Genomic DNA, 9,934 nt, shown 5'->3' on the forward strand with positions numbered 1-9,934 from the left:
GCAAGGTATACTTTTAGCAACTCTGTGCTACCTCCCTCTTGTCCTATGAAAACAAAAAATTTTCAGAAGTTTTTTTCCTTTTTTATTGAAGTATAAATATATTAATTGAAGTATACACAAGTTTTCTACTTAGCACATCGCTCGACCCAAGATTCCTATTTAGACCATTGCTTGACAAAAGGTTCCGTAGCCAGAAATATCTTAAGTAAACTGAGGCTTTTTTTTTTCTTTTTTACTTTATAAAGGTATTTTCCATTTAATATCTTGATGCATTGGCATGGTTATTGTTGATCTTGACAATGTTAGAGTAATTTAAAGGTTAGAAAATACCTTGTTTATTCTCTTATAATTTATCTTTGGTCTGTATTCATTGTTTTTAAATTAATTCTTTCATCAAAGTACTCAAGAATGACCAAAAAAAGAAAACGCCAAGATGATTTTCAGAAAGTAAAACTAAAAGTTGGTAAGAAGAGCCCAAGTCAGAAAATCCTACTCTTACAAACTTTAAAACGAAGACTATACATCTGCCTGAGCAGCTGAAAGAGGATGTAACACTTCCAACAAACAATAGAAAACATAAAGGTAAATCATAAACATTTTTTTGATAAGATAGGATTATCCTTGAAGTCATCTAGAATGGTGTACTTTTATGGAAAGTTGTTTTAACTCTTAGGGTTTATTAATGGCTGAAGATTGGAGTTTATCTATTTTTCAGAGGCGATGCTGCCACTACAACTTTCCCACTTCCTCCAGAAAGACTTGCTCAGCTAAAGTCAAAGTGATTTCTCCCTTGTATATTCATTTAATAATTTGTCATCTGGAAGTAATTTTTATATCTTTTTGATGTGTCAAGTTTCTGATGTGACAGGTCTTCAGCTGTTTTTATAGCTCATTAAGATAGGACCCTGTCTTACCCATTTTTGAACCTTTACAATGCATAGCTATTCCAGATTCATAGTAAATGTGAAATTAATTGAAATTTAAGCAGTAGTATTGCTTAAAAATGTAACAGCTTTATTCAAATGTAATTTGCACATAATAAAATTTATTATTTTTTTTCTTTTTTTTTTTTTCTTTAATAGAAAATTATTTAATTAGTATACATGTGTTCCCCATCCTGAACCCTCCTCCCTCCTCCCTCCCTACACCATCCCTCTGGGTCGTCCCAGTGCACCAGCCCCAAGCATCCAGCATCGTGCATTGAACCTAGACTGGCATCTCGTTTCATACATGACGTTTCACATGTTTCAATGCCATTCAATGCCATAAAATTTATTATTTAAAGTGGACAATTCAGTGGTTTTTAATATATTTACATTGTTAGGCTGCTATCACAGTAATCTAGTTTTAAAACATTTTTGTCACTTTAGAAAGAACCCTTCCACCTATTAGAAGTTGCTCCCCATTTCTTCCCCCCACTAGACAGCCACTAAGCTATCAGTAAAGATTTGCTTATTCTGGACTCTTCATATAAATGGAATCATGAAATGTGGTCTGTTGTTACTGGTCTTTCACTTAGCATGTTTTTGAGGTTCATCCATCTTACAGCACATATCAGAACAATACTTCATACCTTTGTATTGTCAAATAGTATTCCAGTGCAGAGCTTTGTCATATTTTTTCACTCAACAGTTAAGTACATTCACATTTTTCACGTTACCAAACTGAAACTCAGTACACATTAAATAACACCTTCCTTCCTCTTCTCCCCCAGGTACTGGGAACTGCTATTGCATTTTTCTTCCTTTATTAATTTGACTGTTTTAGGTACCACATTTCAGTAGAAACTTAAATATTGTTTTGTGTCCGGCTTACCTTCACTTAGCGTGGTATCTTTAACGTTTATTCATGTTGTGGCACTACTAGCATTTCATTCCTTTTTTTTAATGGAGTTTATTTTTTAGAGCAATTTTAGATTCATAGTAAAATTGAACAGAAAGTATGGGTCCTCATATACTCTACTCCTTCCCCTGTGGACGCATAGCCTCCCTCACTGGCAGCATCCCACACCAGAGCTGTATATTTGTTGTAAAATACGAACTTGACACATCATTTATACTCAGAGTCTTTGGTTTATGTTAGGGTTCACTCTTGGCATTGTACAGTCTGAGTTTTGTGTAAGACAATGGTGTCATACGTGGTATTTTCACTGTCCTAGAAGCAAGTTGCCCTCAAATATGCAAGCTCTGCATCTATGGATTCAGAAAACCACAATTCATAAACATGATACACCATCTGCAGTTGGTTGAATACGTGGATGCAGAACGGTCTGGAGGGCTAACAGTATTCTTCACCACCATGCATTCACAGTTTAAAAGAACATGCCAGTTTCACTTAAAATTCTTCCTAATGAAGTGGTAAAAGTTACTGATCTTATTAAGTCACAATCCTTGAAAACACGTATTTTTAATATTCTGTGTGGTGAAATGGGAAGTGTGCCTGAAGTGTTTTGTCTGCATACCAAAGAATGATGGTTGTCTCAAGGAAATGCACTTGTCATTCTGTTTGTATTTTCTGTGATGGACAATTCAGACTTGGGTATTTGCAGATATTTTCTCAGAAATGAATAAAGTAAGCCTATCAGTTCCAGGAAAATAGTGTCTGTGCTAGAGATAAAATTTGAACTTTCAAGCAAAAATTAATATTTTGGGAGAACTTGTATCCACCATCTGAGTTTTATCTGTATATCCTACTTTTTTGCTCTTCATTTTTTTCATCTCTCTTCATTAGGCTTATTTAGAAGCTGCTGTTGGAGAAGGAAATGGCAGCCCACTCCAGTGTTCTTGCCTGGAGAATCCCAGGGATGGGGGAGCCTGGTGAGCTGCCGTCTATGGAGTCGCACAGAGTCGGACACGACTGAAGCGACTTAGCAGCAGCAGAGGGTTTACACACACACACAAAATACATATATATATAATGAAGGAAAATATATGTATTCTCCTTTATTTCCAAGGACTATTTTAACAGAGCACAGTATTTGGGTTTGGCAGTTTTCTTGTTTGAGCATACTGACAGTAACACTTCGCTCTCTTGATTTCCACTGCTGTTAGGAAGTCAGCTATGAGTCTGAACTATTGCTAATTTATAAAAGTTACTCCCTCCCCCCATAAGACTTTTCTCCTTGTCTTTTATTTTCTGCAGTTTGACAATGATGTATCCAGGTGTGGTTTTCTTTTTTATTGATTTTCCTTGGAATTCAGTGAGCTGCTTAAATCTGAGATCTTGAATGAAGTGTCTAAACACATCTGAAAAAATCTCATCTTTAAAAAAAAATTAGTGCCGTTTTACTCCTTCCTTTTAGAGTCTAATTGAATGTGTATAAGACCCACTTCCTGATTTTTCTGTTTCTCTTTATCTCATTCAAACATATATTTGTTGAATTTGTTTTATTTTTCAGTTCTAGAGTTTCTGTCCAGTTATTCAGCACTGTTTGTGGAAAAGACTATTGTTTCTATTTTGGATTCCTTCTGCTCCTTTGTCTAAAATCATCAGTTGACTGTACTTGCAGGCCTGTCTTGGGGTTCTTGCATTAACCTATGTTTGTCTGTCCGTTCACCAGTACCATACTGTCTTGAGTACTGTAGTACAGTCAGTCTTGAAATGGAGTGGTGTGAGTCCCCAACATTGTTCCGCTTCAGTCTCATATGGGGTAGTCTAGTGTTTGCCTTTGTGTATAAACTTCAGGAATCAGTTTGTTGATAACTATAAAGCTGGGGTTTTGATTAGAATTGTGTTGAATCTATAGATCTAGTTGGGAAAAACTGTTGTGTTAACTACTGAGATGATGCATAACTGGGACTGTTTTATTTAAGAGCTCTTTTTACTTCCAGTTCACCTTACTCTGGAAGGGAAAGCCCTTAAGGGTCCAGCTTGAAGTGAGGATAATATACCAGAGTCCCTGTGTTTGTCCGGCTCTGGGGTTTGATTTTTCCCTGTGAGGCTTCCGAAAGGTTACTTCAGTTTTCCAGCCTTTTTGTTGGAATTGGCAGCAGCCCTTGGAACTTGAGTGCTATGGTCTTGCTTTATTTTGGGGACCCAGCAATTGTTCATCATCTTGTTACCTCTTGAATGCTTTTGCGTTGTTAAAAACTATTTCATCCAGCTTTTAAAGTTATTTTCAGGAAGGGAATCGGTTCTAATTTCCTCCTCTATCATTGCTGAAAATGATTTTCCCCAGTTTCCTGCCTCCCTCATAGAATTGGTGGTCAGTGTATTTAGACTTTAAAATTTTGTGTAAATTCTTGGAGGAGCAGGATGAATTCTCCCAACTTTTGGATGTCTGTTGACACCTTCCAGACAGTAATAGGTTATACTGCTTAAGATAAACTTAAGTAGATCTTTAAAAGCTCTACCTGTGGTGAAGAAATGTTGCAGTTGAGTTTTTGTGTGGTTAGTATAAAATGTGCCTTGGTTTTGGACACTGAACAGTTGGGCAAAGAACCTACCAGTAGTTTTGGGTTTGTAGTATATAGACTGCTAGTCGTCTGTCCCAGTTTTCATTCATTCTTTCTCTTTGTGATAGAATTCCCAGTTTTTTGCTGGGCATTTGCTTTGCTGTGCTATGCTTACTCATGTGCCGACCCTTTGTGACCCCATGGACTGTAGTTTGCCAGGCTCCTCTGTCCATGAGGATTCTCCAGGCAAGAATACTGGAGTGAGTTGCCATGCCCTTCTCCAGGGGATCTTTGCAACCCAGGGATGGAACCCAGGTTTCCACATTGCAGGCGCATTCTTTACCGGCTGAGGTACCAGGGAAACTCAAGAATACTGGAGTGGATGGCCTATACCTTCTCCAGGGAATCTTCCCAACCCAGGAATCGAACTGGGGTCTCTTGCATTGCAGGCGGATTCTTTACCAGCTGAGCTAAAAGCTCACATACATGTATGTGTTTAAGCAGACTTCAGATCCAGCTAATTTTATTCTTCCTATATATCCCCCTTTCTCCTAGTCTGTACCAGCATTGTTTCTTGCGCTTGTCACGTCTTGGCCTGTGTTGCTCAAATAGACATATAGCTACTTCTTTGTTTAGAGTCTCATAACTGATTTTTTCTTTTCATCAGCAGAAATGAAAGAACTTCTCAACCATGTTACTCCTGTGCTTGCAGAATTGATTTTAGTGTCCTTAGCTTTCAACTCTTTGTGATCTGGTTCCATTTGTCATTCTCAACCCTACATTTGATACCCTAATAACACCAAATATTAAAAAGGTCCCTTCCCTTGTATTTGTGGTGCGTTACTACTGTGTCCTTTCTCATGCCTAATCCAGGGTTAACTTTTTCTTTTAAAATAAGTTAGTTTCAGGTATTTTTTTAGTTTAATCAACTTTCGTGTTTCTGAACATGGAAATAAATAGGTTCTGCTGTTGAATGCAGTGTAGCCTGGAATCTGCACTGTGTTTATATAGTGTTTATGTATCTAGTGGTTTATATCCTAAGTTGCAAATTCTGTTTTGTTAAGATAATCTATTAGAACCTTTTTTTGAAATTTCTATCACGCTTTGAAAGAAATGTGTTTTATATGGCTAGGAAAAAGTGATTTTAATATGCGAGTCATAAAATTAAGTTGTTTCAGAATCGGGCTTATCTAAACCATTCTCTTGTTTCACACATAAGGAAATTGTGGCCAGGAGAAATTTATGATTCTGTTAAGTCAAAATTAGTTAGAAGCAGAATCAAGGTCTATTGTGAGTTTCATCCTAATATAAATATCTGCTTAAAATCTTCAACTGTGTTGAAGTTTTCAAGTGTTCTTATCCCCATATTACATATAGGATTACCAATTCAAGGGCCTGTATTTTTTGTGTGAATAGCAACTTGGGTAATGAACTGAGCAGTATGCATTCTTAATTTATGCCTTAACAACTCTGATTCTGTAATGAATGGTTTACTTACAGTCGCTTTTATATACCTACCTTCTTGGCAATTCATTCTGGGAGGAATGAAGTGAAAGTGAAGTCACTTAGTGGTGTCCGACTCTTTGTGACCCCATGGACTGTATGTAACCTGCCAGGCTCCTCCATCCATGGGATTTTCCAGATAAGAATACTGGAGTGGGTTGCCATTTCCTTCTCCAGGGGATCTTCCTAACCCAGGGATTGAACCCGGGTCTCCCGCATTGCGGGCAGACTCTTTACCCTTTGAGCTACCAGGGAATCTGGGAGGAATAGTTAAGTATTTAAGTGAAGCAGGCATGGTAGATACAACACGTAACAGTTATGTGTCTTTGTTTTTAGCATCAAGCATTGCACGATTCTCTCGAATAATGTAGATCATCTTTTACTGAATTTAACGCTGTCTGATATCATGGTCTCCCTGGCAAATGCCTCAACTTTGCAGAAGGATTCCAGTTGGATAGAAAGGATAAGGAAATTTGTAACAGAAACCCTTGAAGATGGCTCTAGGCTAAATAGTAAGCAGCTGAACAGATTGCTTGGAGTCTCCTGGAGGTTAATGCAGATATAGCCAAACAGAGGTAGGTGTTAATGCTTTGTCCAGAGGAGCTCTTAATGCATGCTGTTAATATTTAGAGTCTAACTTTGAGTTCATAACTGTCAAACATTTCACATAGTCATTTACGTTCAAGCCATAAAAGGTAGCTAGCATAATCATGAAGGAATATCTCCTTGAACCCTGATGGCTGAGAAGACCCCTTTTTAAGTGGGTAGGTCCACTCTTAAGCTGATGGATAGGTTTTCTACTAGATTACATACTTGGAGTGAAAGGAGGCAAGTTTTATTAAGAGGAAGTGACATTGAGCCTAAGGATGAAGAAATACTCTTTTCTGATCTAATTTGACTAGAAATTGATCCTTATCTCTTTACCTTTCTTGTAACTTGAAGTTATGTTGCATTAAGTCAATTTTTAGTGTGATTTACTAATTCTTTTCATTCATAACAGAACTTTCCTGGTTGGTTCCTGGCTTATCTACCTTTCTAGTATTCTGTTTTTTGTTGTCCTTTCCTAGGTTTGTTGTCTCTTAGGGAAATTTGTACTGCAATCGCTGGTTGGTTTGACTTTTGTATTAGGCCATTGATGTAGGATTTTGATGGTAGTCGTCAGTTTGTGGCTAAAATCTGCTTTGTCATAGGAACAAGGTGCTTCTGTGCTTTTTAGAAGAATTATGGTGCTGGTGAAGAAACATTTTGACTCACATGCAGTTGTTTTCTCTTGTTTTTAGAGGCTACAGAGTCTCTCATAAAGGCAGTTTATACATTGTATCAGCAGAGAAGCCTTCTCATTCCAGTTCGGACTTTGTTACTGAAGGTTTTCAGTAAAATCTATCAAAAAGAAGAACTGAGAGCTTACAGAATCCGATACATTCCCTATGTTATTTTGCTTTTCTTTTTCTTACCAGATTACTTTGTAATCTGTATAATAAGATGATAGAGTGATTAAATCTTTGGAGAAATTCTCTCTCTTTATCCTTTTTGGTTTCATTAAAAAAAAATTTTTTTTTATAAAGAGGCATACATAATAGTTCCAGTAACCTTTATGCACATAACTGAGAAGATACAAGTCTCTTTGAGCATGTATTTCCACTTGTCTGCTTAACAGCTAAAGGACAATTGGAACCACCTGTAGCTGCCTCAGCTTTTTCTTTTGCTTCCCATTAAAATTATGGAGGTTTAACCTCTGGCCCTTAGTGACTATTGGGACATATGGTATAAGAATGAGGGCAGTAGAAGAGGAGAGGTGTACAATAGGTGAAGGAGATTAAAAGGTACAAACTTAGTTATAAAGTAAATAAGCCATGGGGATGTAATATACAGCATAAAGAATATGACCAGTAATACTACAGTAACTTTTATTAGGACCGGTGGTTACTAGACTTGTGACCATTTGCAATGTGTACAGTTGTCAGATTATTATGTGATATATACATGAAACTAACATAATACTGTGTGTCAAAAATGTTTCAATAAATTTTTTTAAAATGGGAGTATTTTAAAGTGAAAAAGTTCCTGGCTTAGTTGGGTGCTGTCTGGTGACATAGACACACAAAGAGTAGAACTAAGCAATCAGTTTTTAGATACAGTGAGTTTGAGGTTTATTTGGGATAGTCTGGAAGAGATGTTTGGGTGAAAGATAAGAGATTCGGGATACCTCAGCATACATAAGTAGTTATTAGGACATATTCGAGTCTTTACTGTGAGTCAGGTGCTTTTCTTAATTTTTCAGTAATTCTCATACTTTGATGTAGGTATGTTGGTTTCTGCCTTATAGAAGGAAGCTTAGGTTAAATAAGTCGGTGAGTGTCATGCTGCTGAAGGACAGCCAGACTGAGACTTAAATTCAGGTCTGTTAGACTCCAAAGGTCATGTGTAAATCACTCTTGGGGGATGGCAAAAGTGATTGCTGTGTCCGAGATGAGACATTAGAGAGTTAGCAAGTATATGAAAGAACTGAAATAACCCAAGTTTGAAGCCACTTAATGTGGGGCACCCTATACTGAGTGCATCAGTGACTTAATATAGTAAAATAATTATTACAAATTAGTGTAAATAGTTCGCAAGAAGTTAAGTAGAGTCTGTGTCCTTTAAGATAAAATTACAATTTACATAGTGCCCCAAATTACATAAACTTTTAAAATACAGGGGGTAAAACCTTAGAGAATGCTAAGCTGAATAAATGATGCCAGCCATCTTATAGGCTCTCAAATGTTTAAATAAATGTGGTGTATTTCCCTTGTCTTTGATGGCCTTAGATACCGTAGTAAAGTGTTATCACGTTGGTTGGCTGGTTTACCACTGCAGCTTGCTCATCTCAGCTCCCGAAACCCTGAACTTTCAACACAGCTTATTGACATTATCCATACTGCTGCAGCCCGAGCAAATAAAGAGCTGCTCAAAAGTTTAAAAGTTACTGCTCTCCAAATCTATGGTAAGAGTTTTGTTTACCTATGTAAGTAGTAATCTGCCTACCCCAACTTAGGAACGATGTTTCAAAGGGGAGATCTTTAGGTTTTACTTTTCCTTCAAATTATACATTAATTATACCATGGTAAAATGAACAAAATATCAAACAGTAAATTCATTTTCAATAGCATTACTTAATACAATAGTTTTAGAAAATAAAAGGTTGTAGATATTTCTTCAAATCTTAAATTGTCTTTTAAGCCACAAAACTCACAAATTCAAAACTGATCAGGTATTTTTACAGAATTCTTTTGGAACTTTGATGGCACTTTTTACTTAATCATTATTGATACCTTGTATGGCTTTCATATATTAATTTTTTATTCACCCCTGAAACCTTTTCATTCTTTAAGCAAAAATATCAATAAAAACATACTGACATATATATATGTATAATTAGTATTTATTATCAGGACACAATTCATACACCATAAAATTGGCCATTTTACACTGTGCAATTCATTAATTTTTACCATATTCCCAAGATTGTGCAATAGTCACTATTATCTTATTCCAGAATATTTTTATCACCTCAGAAAGAAACTCTCCCATTAGTCGTCCGTCCCTATTTCCTCACTTTTTCCCTCCTCAGCTCCTGGCAACCACTGCTCACCATTTCTGTCTCTTTGTATTTGCCTGTTTTGGTCATTTCTTATAGATGAAATTGTATAATGTGGATCTTTTCAGTCTGGCTTCTTTGACTTAGCATACTGTTTTTAGGATTCATTCATGTTGTAGCATATATGAGTACTGTATTTCTTTTTAATGCTGAGTAACATTCCATTGTTGAAGATACACCACTTTATATTTATCCATTTATTAGGTGACCAACATTGGTTTGTGTCTACCTTTTGTGTGTGGTATTATAAAATCTATATTTTTTAGTATTGTTTATATGTAGGGGCGTGTGTATATACTCAAATAAGTCTTTGGTTTTAAATTAGGTTGATATTATAATTGTCCCTGTTTGGCAAAAGTGCTTGTTTTTTTTTTACTGTTTTGCTTTGTTTCTGATTCCT

At 36.3% G+C, this 9,934-nt stretch overlaps 1 long non-coding RNA gene across 1 annotated transcript; it reads left to right on the forward strand.

Annotated features, from left to right (window-relative positions):
* The first annotated feature begins 444 nt into the window (after window positions 1-444).
* On the forward strand, window positions 445-7,287 carry LOC147367270 (uncharacterized). Its single transcript, XR_015169982.1, has 2 exons — window positions 445-582; window positions 7,178-7,287. It is a non-coding gene; the product is annotated as an uncharacterized LOC147367270 (long non-coding RNA).
* Window positions 7,288-9,934: the final 2,647 nt, after the last annotated feature.

The sequence above is a fragment of the Bos grunniens genome, chromosome 8 (assembly GCF_055505025.1).
Source record: "Bos grunniens cultivar Pamir isolate PY7600 chromosome 8, Bosgru_T2T1.0, whole genome shotgun sequence".
NCBI classification, from domain to species: domain Eukaryota; kingdom Metazoa; phylum Chordata; class Mammalia; order Artiodactyla; family Bovidae; genus Bos; species Bos grunniens.